Raw genomic sequence first — 15,000 nt, 5'->3', positions numbered from 1 at the left:
ATATATATATATATATATATATATATATATATATACTATATAAATACATATATATATATATATACATATATATATGCATATATATATATATACATAGATAGATAGATAGATAGATATACATACATATATATAAATATATATATATGTATATATATATATATATATATATATATATATATATGTGTGTGTGTGTGTGTGTGTGTGTGTGTGTCATGTTATTCAAGGACATACAAAAAATTAAGAGAAGGCTAGAAATGAGATAATGAAATGTTAAACACCACTTTCTCAAAAGAGAAAAGTATTTAATCCGAAAGTCCCACCAGTGTTAATTCATGCATCATAAACTTGAAGCCTTACTAAAGGTTTAAAACAGAAGTTAGTAACAACTCAAAGAGCTATGGGAAGAATAATGATGAAAATAACACTAAGAGACAGAAAAAGAGCAACATAGATACTGAAGCAAAAAAGAGATGAGGATATTGTACCAACATGTAAGAAAAAGAAGCAGACATTTGCAGAACATATAAGGCAAAGGACAGATAATAGACGCAAATTAAAAATAATAAAATGGTGACCTATAGAATGCAAATGAAGGGGAAGGAAGAGAACACGATAAATTGACGAACTTAGAAGATTTGCGGGTGTGGACTGGCATAGAAAGAACATAAACAGACGCAAGTGGAAGGACAAGTTTAAGGCCTTTTTTCTGCAGCGGACTTGTAAATGTTGATGATGATTCTGACGCTATATATGTATATATATATATATATATATATATATATATATATATATATATGTATATATATATATATATATATATATATATATATATATATATTTCCTTAAAAATCTGGTCTAGTGTAGAGTAAATATTTTATTAATTTATTCTATTTGTGTATTTAAGAGGTGTGTAACCAGCTCGTAAGGTGAGTTCCTCTCTTGTAGGTTTAAGTAATTGCATGTAAATTATGGAAGACTTTCGTCTTTCATGTAATTCTATTTTTTTTTCAAGTCAGTATTTGTAAATTTACGGTATTTTTAAGAATTATCTTTTTATTTCACGTATTTTGTTACGAAGTCTTATTAATTTCAAATAAGTGTGCTGTACGAACCATACGAGGTATGAACGAGGGCTTATGTAATTTTTTTTATATTTTCACGTTGTTTTGCGTTATGTTATTTTTCCACGTGGTTGGAATGTTCTCAAAAACTCAACAGTTAGATTTATCTTTTTTTAAAGCTACGAGAGGTAGGTGGGCGGATAGGTCTGCTACTTAAGTAGTTGGCCACTTTGGAGCCTTAAGCATTGCCCCAAGCTTCTAGATCCCCTGACCTAGAAGGAATTAGAATAACTAAGTCAATATATATATATGCCCACAGGAATGCATAGCAGCAGAAGAGATCCAGCCTGTCCCTTTGTAAGAGCAAAAGTTCGCCTCTCTCTCGTAAGTGTCTCGAGTATGTGCCCTCTCCAATGTAAATAAGTTTTTATCCAACATATCACGTGTAGTGTGTTCAAACGTTATTGAAAATGAATAATATTTCAAGTGTGTTGTGTTAATATAAATACTGGTTTGATATAAATTTTTGTAACTGGCCCTGTGAGTTTAGGTTAAAACAGTGATATGTATTTATTTTGGCTGAACTGTTCAGTTAACTCAGTGATCCAAGACCTAAGTGTATCAATTACTTTTATGTAAATTTCATTTAGTATTTAATCAATAGAGTGATAAAGTGTTAACTATTTTCATTACTTATCAAGATTAAATATCTGTGTAAAATTTAATTTCTAGTGAAACAAGTGATTATATAATTTTTCAGAGTATAATATCATCTTGTTTTAGTCTAAGATTTTTGTTCAGATTGAATATTTCGAGTAATTTAATTTTGGTGATAATTCTATTTGTATGTGTTGTAACTTCTATAGAACATATTTATTTTTGTAAAGAGTGTATTATTTTGATCATCATTATTTCTTACAGTACTTGCTCGTAATCTTTGTTTGAGAATCGAAGTAAGAGGTTGTTGTGAATAGTTCGATGTCATGTAATATAATGACATGTATTAGGACGTTTGCCTGTTAGGTACTTATAAGTGCTGCTCACTCATTTGACTCTCGCTGCGGCTTGTTAACGAAGCGATAACGTAGCAGAGATTTTGACTACGGGGGTCGGAAGCTCGTCGGCAAGCAAAGAGGTGCTCTGCTTTGAGGAGTACTGGGGCTGTATAAGGACGTGGTCCAGTAGCCCTTACATACACTGAAAGAATCCCAAGGTAATCTTCGTGACATGTTGTTGTGTTCTATGGTTATTCTATATTGTATGTAGAAAGTGTGTATAATTATTGTTTGTTTATGTGAGTAATTTTGTTTTAGGAGCGGACAGCATTTATCGTAATACGTCTTGGGTGGTGATACCTTTTGTTACGTGTGCTTTATCTCTCCGTGGGTTTCTTTTAGGTAACTTTATAATTGTTTTATATGTTAATTAAATGTTTAATATGTTAATGAAACGTGACTTGAAAGTATTGTGGTTTTGTGTTGATACGTTAGTTTTGGTGTAACTGGTGTTGCCATTATAAAACATTTTATTTTCTGTTTTCTTTTAGGTGTTGACCGAAAGTCTTGTACCGACTATTTTACCTTGGTCAAATTTAATTACGTTATACGTTGCTGTGTGTTAGATATGTATTTTTCGTGTTAGTTTGGTATTGTTTAGGTTTAAGTTTTTTGTAATAAATACTATGTTATAAAGAAAATAGTTTCCTTTCTGCTCTTTACCATTTGTCTTGTATATGATCCTTTTAATAAGGGAACGGTCTACTTCACCCTAGTGAATTAAGCCATAACAGGCTTTGATTTTAAAATTCACGTGACAATTTGGCGCCCGAACAGGGACCGTTCATTCATTTTACAAGACTGTATGGTGTATTGCAGATAAGGTCTGTGAAGCTTTTAGATATGAGTACTTTAAAAGAAATTGTTAGTTTGGGGAAGGAAATGGGTTACGAAGGTGATAATTTAAGGGATTTTGTTGAAAAGGAAAGACTTATTCGAGAGCGGGCACTAGAAAGGGAAAGGGAAATGGAGAGAGAAGAAAGGGAAAGAGAGAGAGAAGAAAGGGCAGTAGAAAGGGAAATACGAAAGCAGCAATTAGAAGTCGAACGATTAAAGTAACAGATGCAGGGAAATGAAAAAGATTCTAGTTTGTGTAAACCTTTGCTACCTAAACTGCCTGTTTTTAATGATATAACTGATAGTATTGACGCCTATATTTTAAGATTTGAACGTTTAGCCGTTAGTGCTGGCTGGAGCAAAGACATTTGGGCTGTTAGTTTAGCATCATTATTACAAGGGAAAGCTTTGGAAACTTACCAGCACCTTTCACCTGTTGAAGCTAAAGATTTCGATAGTGTTAAAGAGGCATTATTACGTTGTTTTCAGTGTACTTCGGAAGGATATAGATTGAGATTTCGTAACTGTAAATTCTTTAAGAACGAGACCGCTCAGCAATTTGGGAATAGATTGAAAAATAACCTTAAGAGGTGGGTGGAATTAGCAGATTGTGAAGAAACATTTGATGACTTGTTTGATTTAATTTTAATAGAACAATTTTTAAATGCTTGTGACAAAGATATGGTTGTATTTTTGAAGGAACATGAAATGAAAACATTTGATCAAGTTGTAAAATATGCCGAGATGTATATGGAGGCCCATTTAAATTATGGCAAAAAGGGTTTAAGTAGTGGTCATGAAAAGCACGGTGCCTCTGCAAGTAAAGTTACCACTGGGGATAGTAAATGGCAAACGGATGCCGATAGTGATAGGAAGGTTACGGCAAGAAATTGTTACGTATGTGGTCGTGGTAATCACCTTGCTAAAGATTGTTTTGAAAGGTTTGGGGGTCCAAAACGTAAAGGTGCGAGTAAGGGTGCGACAGAGAAAGCAGCTGTGGTTGGTCATGGGGGCAAGTTAATGGTGGATAAAGGTACAGTGGAAGGAGTAGAGGTTAATGTATTTCGTGATCCCGGGTGTACCACGGTGTTAGTTAAGAGGGCTTTAGTGCCGAAACACAAGTTTACTGGTAAGTATGTTGACCTTAAAATGGCTAATAACCAAGTTTTTAGATATCCTGAGGCTATTGTTGATGTTGTCTCGCCATATTTCACGGGCGAAACCTTAGCTGCCTGCATGCCTGATCCTATTTATGATTTAGTGATTGGGGCTATTGATGGTTCAACTGACGGGTTGAGTACGGAGGTTAGTGCTGTTACTACCCGACTGCAGAATCAAATGCAAGAGAAAAAGTTAAAGGGACCGTCAAAGCTTAAGGTCAAAGAAGTTATGAATTTAATGCAGAAAGAGAATATAGGGAAATTACAGGCTGAAGATGGGACGCTAAAAAAGGTTTTTGAGCATGCAAAGTCAAATAGGGTCTTTGTGAAGAATGAAAATAAATCTCATTGCTTCGTAATTAAGAAAGGTATATTATATTGTAGAGTGCAAAATGAAGGCATTGTTAATGATCAGTTAGTTGTTCCTAATAAATTTCGTCATGCAGTAATAGAATTGGCTCACGATTCCTTAATGAGTGGACATTTAGGAATACAGAAAACCACAGCACGTATACAAAGTAATTTTTATTGGCCAATGTATGTCGGTGCAGATAACAAGATTTTGCAGGTCGTGTGACGCTTGTCAACGCACGGTTGACAAGGGAAGAGTTAAAAAGGTGAAGTTGGGAAGAATGCCCCTGATTCAAGAACCCTTTCAGCGTGTTGCGGTGGACATAGTGGGTCCGATTGAACCCCGTGCCAGCGACGGATCAAGATATATTCTCACCATTATTGACTATGCTACACGTTATCCTGAGGCGGTAGCTCTGAGGAATATAGATTCAGTTACTGTAGCTGAGGCTTTGCTGTCGGTATTCAGTCGAGTGGGAATTCCAAAGGAGGTGTTATCTGACAGGGGAACACAGTTCACCTCTGAAGTAATGCGTGAATTTAATCGCTTGTTATCTATTAAGAGTATTACTACTACCCCATATCATGCTATGTGCAATGGTTTAGTAGAAAAGTTTAATGGAGTGTTGAAGAAAATGCTCAGACGTATGTGTACAGAACAACCAAAGATGTGGCCTAGGTACATTGATCCTTTATTATTTGCATATCGTGAAGTTCCGCAGTCTAGTACCAAATTCTCTCCGTTTGAGTTAGTATATGGTCATACTGTGAGGGGACCACTTAGTTTATTGAGGGAGCTGTGGGAAAATGAAGATAAAGCAATTGAGGATAGCACGAGGACCACGTACGAGTATGTAGTAGACATGAGAGAAAGGTTACAGGATACATGTAGGCTAGCTCAAGAAGAGTTAGAGAGGGCTAGAGATAAGTATCAGTGTTACTATGATAAAAATGCTTGTAAGAGGGAAATAAATGAAGGGGACAAGGTCCTGTTGCTGTTGCCCACAAGTAACAATAAGCTTCTAGTGCAGTGGCAAGGTCCATTTGAAGTGGTAAAGAAAGTTAATAGGTATAATTTTGTTCTTAATATTGATGGGGTTGAGCGCAAATACCACATTAACATGCTTAAGTTATACTATGATAGGATAAGCGAAGGCAATAACGTGAAGGGTAAGTCTGTTGAGGCAGAGGGCAGTGGGGATCTCAAATCTGGAGCTGTACTTTTCACAGATGATCAGGAGAGTGATGATCTTGCATGTGTGGCAGTGATTAGTGAGGATAGTGATGAATATGAGGTAACAGTTGTGCCGAGTGATATTCAGAGTGAAGACGTGTCTAATGTTAAAATTAATCAGGAATTATCTGAAGATAAAAAGGAGGAGGTAGCTAGAATATTACAAGAATACAAGAATGTGTTTACTGATGTACCAGGTAGAACTAATGTGATTGAACATGTGATAAACCTGTCTAGTAAGGGTCCTGTAAGGTGTAGACCATATCCTGTACCTTATGCTCTGCAGCAAGATATAGATAGGGAGATTGGAAGAATGCTCAAATTAGGAGTTATCGAGTGCTCAAATTCTCCTTATGCTACACCTTTGATAGTGGTGAAGAAAAAAGATGGCAGTAACCGGATGTGCTTAGATTTTAGGAAGATAAACAAGCTTACGGTATTTGATTCGGAACCCATGCCAGATCAGAACTTAATTATGACTCGCGTAAGTAAGAGCAGGTATTTTACGAAAATTGACCTCTCTAAAGGATATTGGCAAATACCTTTAGAAAAACAGAGTAGAGAAGTAACCGCTTTTCAAACTAATAGAGGACTCCTTCAGTTTACAACTATGCCATTTGGTTTGGTAAATGCTGGTGCTACTTTTAACCGTATGATGAGGAAATTATTTAATGGTGTAAAAAATGTAGAGCTGTTTGTTGATGATATTTTGATTCATTCACAGGGGTGGGAAGAGCACAAGGAAACTCTGCGGCTGGTACTGGATATTTTAAGAAAAGCATTTCTCACAGCTAAGCCGTCCAAAACGGAAATTGGTTATTTTTCAGTTGAGTATTTGGGCAGTAAGATCGGTAACGGTATATCTCGGACAGCTGAGGACAAAGTAAATAAGGTATTAAATGTAGACACACCAAAGACAAAAAGGGAGGTAAAGTCTTTTCTTGGTTTGACTGGATACTATCGCCATTATATCCCTGACTATGCTACTATTGCTGCACCTCTAACAGATCTTATAAAGAAATCTCAACCCAATGTAGTAAACTGGAGCCTGTGTCACCAAGAATCTTTTGAAAAGTTAAAGAACATTTTAAGTAGCCATCCAATAGTTAGGTTGCCTGATTTAACCAAAGATTTTGTGTTGCAGGTAGATGCATCAAATGTGGGTTTAGGGGCAATCCTTATGCAATATGTTGATGGCGAACGTTGGCCAGTGCAATATGCTAGCAGGAAACTAAAAGGTGCCGAGCAGAATTACTCTGTAATCGAGAAGGAATGCCTCGCAGTAGTGTGGGCTGTAAAGAAGTTTTACCAATATCTATACGGGAAGGCATTCGTCATAGAATCTGATCACCAACCTTTGAAGTACTTAAACTCTGCTGGTCACATTAACCGTAGACTAATGCGCTGGGCCATGTATTTACAACAGTTTGAATATACCATACATAATATTCCTGGTAAAGAAAATGTTGGTCCAGACTGCTTGAGTAGGTTGTAAAAATTTGATTTCTTTCGAAAATTGTGTAGTATGATTTTTATAGATTGGGGCACGTGTTGCATGTTTGTCAAGTGTTGACCTTGTGTATGTTATTGACCTTGTATATATGTTATGTTCAAGTAATGTATATATGTTCCTGTACAGGTTTTTGATTTGTACCAGTAGTATTTTTTTTTTATTTGGTTGTAAGAAATTTTGCAATTTCTTAAATCATCAGGGAGATATTGTCATGTAATATAATGACATGTATTAGGACGTTTGCCTGTTAGGTACTTATAAGTGCTGCTCACTCATTTGACTCTCGCTGCGGCTTGTTAACGAAGCGATAACGTAGCAGAGATTTTGACTACGGGGGTCGGAAGCTCGTCGGCAAGCAAAGAGGTGCTCTGCTTTGAGGAGTACTGGGGCTGTATAAGGACGTGGTCCAGTAGCCCTTACATACACTGAAAGAATCCCAAGGTAATCTTCGTGACATGTTGTTGGGTTCTATGGTTATTCTATATTGTATGTAGAAAGTGTGTATAATTATTGTTTGTTTATGTGAGTAATTTTGTTTTAGGAGCGGACAGCATTTATCGTAATACGTCTTGGGTGGTGATACCTTTTGTTACGTGTGCTTTATCTCTCCGTGGGTTTCTTTTAGGTAACTTTATAATTGTTTTATATGTTAATTAAATGTTTAATATGTTAATGAAACGTGACTTGAAAGTATTGTGGTTTTGTGTTGATACGTTAGTTTTGGTGTAACTGGTGTTGCCATTATAAAACATTTTATTTTCTGTTTTCTTTTAGGTGTTGACCGAAAGTCTTGTACCGACTATTTTACCTTGGTCAAATTTAATTACGTTATACGTTGCTGTGTGTTAGATATGTATTTTTCGTGTTAGTTTGGTATTGTTTAGGTTTAAGTTTTTTGTAATAAATACTATGTTATAAAGAAAATAGTTTCCTTTCTGCTCTTTACCATTTGTCTTGTATATGATCCTTTTTATAAGGGAACGGTCTACTTCACCCTAGTGAATTAAGCCATAACAGGCTTTGATTTTAAAATTCACGTGACATTCGAGTAAAGTAATTACCCCGTTTTGTTTTGAGTGTACATAAGAGACCTTTGGATATTCAGTATATATATATATATATATATATATATATATATATATATATATATATATATATTTCCATCTGGCAGTTGTATAATATAATTTTTCAGAGATCGAGTATTATTCAAGTGTAACAGATTTATGATAAAATAAATAGCAGGTGGGTCTGAAACTCGGGAGGTTATGTAATTTGCCAGCCATAATACATAGTATATTTTTGGTACCCAGACCCTCCGGAATCGAGCGAGTGTGTTTTAAATATTTGTGATAACAGGGCCGTGTTTTCATTAAAACTTTGAACAATTTAGTGTTGATAGGATTATGTGTATAGTTAGGATATTTAATTTTTGGGGGGAGAGGTATAAAACTTTGTAAAGTACAAGATGGCACAGCTAAATATCCACGAGTTTTAGAAAAAACCCAAATGCTCAGAAACTGTCAGACGCTAATGTAACTAAAGCTTAGTGGCTCTCTATTTTAATGGCTTGTGTTGGCCAGGAAACGAGTGGGATGATTAAAGCTCAAATCAAGTATCTAGCCATAGAGGCGTTAATAAACTCTAGAAAGTTTTCAGCAGAAAATATTGTAGTAGCTCGTGAGCTGTAAGTGGAAGCTAAAGCAGAATTTGTAGCGTGGCAATGACCAGTTGACCCACAAACTGAAGGGATGAAAGCAGACAGGAATGTAGAGGCTGAGATTCGACGAATTGCAGCGGAAGAGAATTTGACTAAGTTGAAGATAAAAGCAGAAGAGAGAGAAGGAGCCCGACGTGCGGGGGAAATGAAAGTAAGACGAGAAGAAGAAGAGAGAGAAGAAGCATGACATGCAAGGGAAATGGAAGCAAGACGAGAAGAAAAGGAAAGAAAAGAAGCGAGAGAAGTCGCAAGACATGCGAGGGAAATGGAAACAAGAGAAATTGCAAGACGGGAAGAAAGAGAGAGAGAAGAAGCAAGATGAGAAGAAAGAGAGACAACGAGAATAAAAAGAGAAGGAAAAGGCAAGAGAAATTGCTCGACACGCAAGGGAATTGGAACGGTTGAATGCTCGTGCAAAGTCGGCAATGCAGACAGAGATAATCCCTGCTATGCACGATCCCGTTTTTAATGTGACGAATGCCCAGAGGTTAATTCCAAAATTGACAGAAGAAGCTCCCGAGGAGTTCTTCAGCCATTTTGAAACAGTCACACCGACATTGGAGTGGCCAGAAGATAAAAGGTCTGTGTTATTGCAGTGTCATGGAGAAATGACACAGTGCTTATCTTCCCTTGTGTCAGCACCAGAGAAAGGAGTATCATTAAGTAAAGAGGAGCGTGCTGCAAGTGTAATAGATGACCCCTGAATATTATAAGGAAAATTTCTGAAGTTTGTAGAAGGACGAGAAAAGGACTTTCCAGGATTACTCTAATCAGGTACGACGCTGTTTTAAGAGATGGATAAAGGCTGCTAACGTGAGGGAAATGGCTGATTTAGAAGAATTAATAGTACTAGAGCAATATTTACGAGGAATTCCTGAACATATTTGAACGTACTAGAGAGAGATAGGAGTGAAGAAACTTGATAAAGTCGCGTCGCTGAGTGAAGATTATAGTATTATCAGTTGTATACATGCATATGAATATATACACATACATACATACATATATATACATATATATATATATATATATATATATATATATATATATATATATGTGTGTGTATATATATATATATATATATATATATATATATATATATATATATATATATATTCATATATGTATATATATATATATATATATATATATATATATATACATGCATATAAATATATATACATATATACATACATACATATATATACATATATATATATATATATATATATACATATAAATATATATATATACATGCATATAAATATATATATATATATATATATATATATATATATATATTCATATATGTATATATATATATATATATATATATATATATATATATATATATATATATATATATATATATATACATGCATATAAATATATATACATATATACATACATACATATATATACATATATATATATATATATATATATATATATATATATATATATATATATACATATAAATATATATATATACATGCATATAAATATATATATATATATATATATATATATATATATATATATATATATATATATATATATATATATTAGTTCATTATGCATGTTGCATAAGATTTTTCATAATTCTGACCATCCTTTACATTCAGATCTTCCTGAACAATTCCATCCTTTTAGTAATACTAGGCATGCAGTTAGTTCTCATAGTCAGGCCTTCTCCATCATGAGGCTTACTACTACACAGTATTCTACAAGTTTTATTCCAGCTGTGACCAAGTTGTGGAATTTTGAATCAGTAGAACTTCATAAGTTCAAAGTTGCAGTAAACGTTTTTATGTTGAACAGACTGACATTAAGTCTTTTTATAGTTTTATATGAATTATCTGTTTTAATGTTGTTAATGTTTTTTAAGTATTTCATTTGAATATTTTATTACTTCCTATATCGTATGTTTATTTCCTTGTTTTCTTTCTTTACTCGGATATTTTTCCCTGTTGGCGCCCTTGGGCTTATAGCATCTTGCTTTTCCAACTAGGGTTGTAGCTTGTATAATAATAATAATAATAATAATAATAATAATAATAATAATAATAATAATAATACTCACTGACAGAGGTAGATGGAGAAAGCTGACCAGAAACATCAGCTCCACATAGAGGTGGGAAAAGATGTAGACAAAGAATAATAATAATAATAATAATAATAATAATAATACATACATACATACATACATACATACATACTTAAATTATCATATATATATATATATATATATATATATATATATATATATATATATATATATATATATATATATGTGTGTGTGTGTGTGTGTGTGTGCGCGTGTGTGTGTGTGCGTGCGTGAGTATGTATGTAACAGATCTTGTGTGTTCAGTTAATCTTTGAGATATAGAACGGTCAGTTTGTGTCAAGTACTCTTTTTTACAGTCTCCACATGGTATTTTATAATCAGATATAGAATCAGGAGTTTACAAAGTTCCATGTGGAGATTTTGAAAAAAAATTACGTGGGCCAGACAGGCAGTTTTCTTATCTCAAAGATTATCCGAACACAAAAGATCTGTCAGATATGGCTTTAAGAACTCGGGATTTTTCGTTCATCTTGGAGATTTAGGATATCAGATTTAGTGAGGTGAGCCATCTTTGCCTTATAAAAGTGCCTCTCCATACAGAAGAAAGATTCTGGAATCGACCATTATAAATCAAACAAATACGAACGGACAATGGAGAACTGACTTAGTGGTCAATACCCTTCTGAATCTGATTATTAATAGGATAATCAAGCGAGACCGATCATCAGATATTCATCAAAGGTCAAGACATCAACTCCGATCCGCTCAAGAATATGAAGACACACCTGGATGAAATCATATTTGGCTAATCATTCCATACACTAAATACAACCTTTTTAGAATGACTGAAAACATCATTTTGCTTTCATATATAAACTGTCTCTGTCCATTTATTTTCTCATTTTACTGTACACCGTGATAAGTGCTATTGTGTATTGGGTGAAATATATGACTTGTTTTTATTTCCTTTGTTTCTTTTAAGGTCCTTTTAGAAGAAATATTTTAAACTGTTCAATTATAGTGAGAAGTAGGATTTTCTTCATTACCACATGCCCCAATAGTTTATTAGCAAAAGGTTTATAAAACCTTATAATGGTAATGCCAAGATACAGAATAAATTCAAGATAATTACTTATAAGTAAACTCTTTCATACCTGTATAGGGTTGTGAATTCTAATCTTGACTATTTTAATCGTTTCATGAAAGATTTTCAGGCCATGATCCAGTGGCATCTTGCAGTTCAGCCAAGAATGGTTCAATCATCATTAAATCCCGGAACTAGTATTTGGCAAATAATATGAACTCCGAAATACAAGTCTAAGAATAGTTCATATTGAAGAGATTCATCCAAGATCCATAGATGTCTGAGATGATATTAGCAGCTTAACGACAAATTGTTCAGTTTTCTTCTGTCACTTAATGCTTTAATGTATGATGATTACAACACGCAATGCAGGCTTTCATACAAGGGCATAGAGCATTTCTAATTCATGGTCTTTTTTGCAACTTGAAGTGTTTCTATCTTATTTTTAGCTGTGCATTGGAAAATATGATCCATTACAAAAATTAGAAATGGTTGGTCATGTTCCACTGCCTTTACTGCAGTCCCGGCGGGCTTCAGGGGAGGAAGATCCTGCTGCTCCAGATACCTAGCCTCACTCAATATGTTGAGGATGGTTTCAAGCTTGAAAAAATCGCAGAGAAATTATTTGTTAACCTAACAGCAGCTTATGAACCTGTGAACCACAAGTGACTTACTTTGAAACTAGCCAAAGTTATTTGTATCTTAAGCATTGTACATATTACCCAGTTACTACTGAGTAAAAGTCTTTTATTTAATGAAATGGAAGGTAGGAAAAGCAGATGGGATAAACATTAAAATACCCTCCCACAGGGGTCTGTGTTAGCCCACATGCTTTTCAATGTCTATACCAACGATCAGCCATAGTTTAGAGATTTTCGTAGATTTATATATGCAGATGATCTGTGCCTAACCATCCAGTCATATTCATTTATTGAGAGCAAATCACCAGATGCTTTGAACGTTCCCAGTGAATACTACGAGCAAATCTTCCTAAATAGCAACCCAGACAAAACAATTGTTTTTGTTATAATTCTTGTTAATCGAGTTTTTAAGTATGATTCTTTTTTTATTTCAATTATTTCTTATGCTGTCTGGAGACATTGAGCTAAATCAGGGACCAGTACGTCCTAGATTTCGTCAATGTCGTCGTCTGTATTGCAATATTCGTGGTCTTCATGCAAATATCCAAGACATTACAGTTGCGTCCAGACAGTATGATATTCTTTTGTGCTCAGAAACTTTGGTTTCCAATATGAGGCACTCATCTGAGCTCCTTATAACTGGTTTTAAGAAGCCAATAATGTTGAAACCTAATGCCATCCCTAGGGCCATGGGAATGGCAGTGTATACTAGGACCGAGTACCCTGCTTCTCATAAGTCCTGCTATCAATGTGGATGTCATGAGATTCAGATGATAAAAGTTTGTGGCAGGCATAACAACTTGTATTTGTGTTCGATCTATCAGAATCCAGACATGGATGATTCTATCTTCGATTGTCTTCTTACCTTTATAGCTAAGATACAAGAAGATGATAGAAAGGCTTCTTTTGTCTTTGTGGGTGATTTTAATGCACACCATAGGGAGTGGTTAAGTTCTATCTCTCCTACCGATCGCCATGGCTTAAGAGCTTTAGACTTTGCCTCTGAATCAGGCTGTGAGCAAATCATAAATGAAGCTACTGACAGGTCTGGTAATTGTTTGGACCTCGTATACACTGCCTCCCCTGGCGTTATCACTAGTAAGGTTGGTTCTCCAGTCGGGACATCTGATCATGCCTTGATTTCATTAGTAGTGAAGACTGAGCAGCCTGTCCCTGATATATCATACTCTTGTGAATTTTATATGAAATCCCATGCAGACTGGAATGGGATTTTGCATGATCTTTTGTGCTTGAATTGGTCACAATTATATAGTAGTGTAGATCCTGTTGTCCCTTTGAATGAGAATCTAGTCAACATAATTGATAGGCGTATCCCTTCTCGTGTGCTAAGGTACCGAGTGAAGGAAAAACCGTGGTTCAATGATGATTGTAGTCGTGCTTATTTGGAGAGGCAGCAAGCCTATCACCTTTGGAAGGGTAACAGATCAGATTTGGCCTGGAACAACTATACTCAGCTTCGAGCTTTTGCTAAGAGAGTTTATGCCTCAACTGAAAAGGAGTACAATTTAATCATAAAAGAAACCCTTTCTGGAACAACTCAGGAACATAAATGGTGGTCTACCCTTAAATCTGCACTCTTTGGTGTAGATGGAACAGTCCCTCCTTTACTTAAACCAGATGGCTCAGTCACTCAGTGTCCAAAGGAAAAGGCAACCCTTTTGGCTGATGTCTTTGACAGTAAGCAGAGTAATGAAAAACTTGAACTTCCTCATTCCTGTTTTCCTGAGGCTGAACTTACTAGTTTAGCTTTTCGATCTCGTGAGATTAAACCTCTGTTGATGGACCTTGATGCTTATGGAGGTGTAGACCCAAATGGTATTTTTCCTTTGTTTTTTTATAAAGACAGCAGATTTCTTAGTTCCAAAGTTACCTGTTATTTTGCACAAGTTAGTAAGGAGAGGAGCTTTTAACACTTGTTGGAAAATTTGTAATGATACTCCTCTATGTAAATGTGTTTGTGGTAGCTCAAGTCCCACTGATTACCGCCCAATTTCCATAACTCCCATATTATCTAAAGTTTTTGAACGTCTTCGGGCAAAACGTCTTATTAGGTTTGCTGAAGGTAATCATCTATTCCCTAGTTTGCAATTTGGTTTTCGTAAAGACCTTGGAGCATGTGATGCCCTTCTTACAATCTTCAATGCTGTACAGAAATCCCTTGATTGTGATCAGGAAGTTCGTATGATTGGTCTTGATTTTAGTGCTGCCTTTGACCGTGTTAATCATGGGGCCCTTGTTTTCAAACTGAAACAGTTGGG

This window comes from Palaemon carinicauda, chromosome 24 (assembly GCF_036898095.1).
Source record: "Palaemon carinicauda isolate YSFRI2023 chromosome 24, ASM3689809v2, whole genome shotgun sequence".
NCBI classification, from domain to species: domain Eukaryota; kingdom Metazoa; phylum Arthropoda; class Malacostraca; order Decapoda; family Palaemonidae; genus Palaemon; species Palaemon carinicauda.
This window is presented reverse-complemented; position numbering follows the sequence as displayed.